The sequence below is a fragment of the Penaeus japonicus genome, unplaced genomic scaffold, assembly GCF_977035675.1.
Source record: "Penaeus japonicus unplaced genomic scaffold, GWHDUDI00000001_assembly GWHDUDI00000033, whole genome shotgun sequence".
Lineage (NCBI taxonomy): Eukaryota > Metazoa > Arthropoda > Malacostraca > Decapoda > Penaeidae > Penaeus > Penaeus japonicus.
Window position 1 is genome coordinate 17,099,601 of NW_028234435.1, and position 2,500 is coordinate 17,102,100.

A 2,500-nucleotide genomic window follows, 5' to 3' on the forward strand; every position below is an offset into this window, starting at 1 on the left:
ATAACATTTCATACAATTATCTGAATAATTAGAATCTTTGTTTTGAATTTGACATGAACTTACGATATCCGATAAATTTAGTTTAGATCTTTATTTACCACCCTGGCTAACTGCACAGGCATGGGCACGCTTTGATACATTTATGTAGTCATGACATTGTTGCTAACATTGTATTATAAATTAAGGTAATAACATGATTATATTCTATAGTATATCAACTGTGAATAGACATTTGATAAATGTTGTAATAGGGTATCATATACCGAATTTCGGATATAGCATAAGTACATCTTCTAATACAGTTGATGTTATGAAATAATTACATAACTCTGCATATCTCATGTTAGGTGGCCTGAAAGGTTGTATCATATGGCGCTCTGAAATGTAATGTTCAAGTGTTCGTTTATACTCTTCGTTGCAAAGTCTGCATTTAGTTTCTTCTACATTGCATTCTGAACTGACCTGCCAATACATTCTGTATCCAAGTCTAATTCTTGCAGTCACAGATAAACATTTTTAGATTAGATCTTTATTTACCACCCTGGCTAACTGCACAGGCATGGGCAAGCTTTGATACATTTATGTCGTCATGACATTGTTGCTAACATTGTATTACAAATTAAGGTAATAACATGATTATATTCTATAGTATATCAACTGTGAATAGACATTTGATAAATGTTGTAATAGGGTATCATATACCGAATTTCGGATATAGCATAAGTACATCTTCTAATACAGTTGATGTTATGAAATAATTACATAACTCTGCATACCTCATGCTAGGTGGCCTGAAAGGTTGTATCATATGGCACTCTGAAATGTAATGTTCAAGTGTTCGTTTATACTCTTCGTTGCAAAGTCTGCATTTAGTTTCTTCTACATTGCATTCTGAACTGACCTGCCAATACATTCTGTATCCAAGTCTAATTCTTGCAGTCACAATATCACATTGTCTTGTTCTTGTCTTGTATGACCCATAAGTGAATCTCTCCTGCGAGAACTGGTCAAAATGTTTTATGCTACAGCTTTCAGGTGGTGAAAGTTGGATGTTTATTACCGTAGAATATCGCCTTAGAATTTGACCGCATTTTTTACAAGGAGAAAGTTTTCTACAAGTCATCTGTATTTCATTAATCTTATCCCATCTTAAATTCCAAACAAATATGCTTTTATTTTAGTTCTTGATATAATGGATATGCTGTTTATCTTTAAAGCATGATAGTGATAACGATAAGCATAATGATGATAGATATGGTGTCAATGACGATTGATAAATGGGATGATCATGGTATAACAATAATGGTAGTAATAATAATGATATCAACAATAATAATGATAATAACAATGATAATGCTGATAATGATAAACTGCTACTATTACTGATAGGAAAATGGAAGATGATTGTAAAGACAATGATAAAAAATAATGATAATGATTATGATTATAATAATGATTATCATGATAACGGTAATGGGGCAAATACTTATACTACTATTTCTACTACAAATGATAGTAATAATAATGCTAATTCCAATTATATTAATGATGATGCTGATAATAATGATAAGGATGATGTTAATGATAATAATATCTATGATAATGATAATTATAATAATCATCATCGTATAATGATGATAACGATGATGATGTGGTGTTAGTAATGATAATACTAATAATGACATCAACAATGATGATAATAACGATGATAATCATAATCATAAAAATGATTATAATAACAATGGTAGTGCTAGTAACAATGATGATAACAACAACAATAATGATAATAATGATAGTAATAATAAATATAATAAATCAAACATAATGATAATTAGTCTGATCCATGAAAGGTCATTAGTTACCAGTATCACACATTAAAACAGTATCTCTCGGAATCAAGTTTTAACACTGTATTCATTTTAGGGAGATAAAGATACGTGAAAAGTAAGTTGAACAAAGAACAGGTTGAAATACACGTACAATTAGTCATGCATTTTGATGTGTACGTCGAATTGCTTGAAAATCAGCTGGAAACGGTACTGTATTACTAATTTTTTATTTTCTATTTATTATTATTTTTTATTTATTTATTTAGGTGAAGATTTGTATTTAAGGCTAAGTAATATAGAGTAGATTAAAAGAAAGGTAAGTAATGTATACAAAATTAAAAGAATGGTATGTGATGTTAACAAGATTAAAAGAACGGTTAGGAATGTAAACGAGATGAAAGGAGAGGAAGTAATATAAGACAATTTAAAAGAACGGTTAGTAATGTAAACTACATTAAAAAAAACGCTAAATGATACTACAGATTAAAGAAACGGTTAGTAATGTCAACAAGATTAAAAGAACGGTAATTAGCATAAACTAGATTAAAAGAACGATCCGTAATAGCTTATATTAAAAGAACGATTACTAATGCCAACATGATTAAAAGAACGGCAAGTAACGTAGACCGGATTAAAAGAACGATCCGTAATAGCATATATTAAAAGAACGG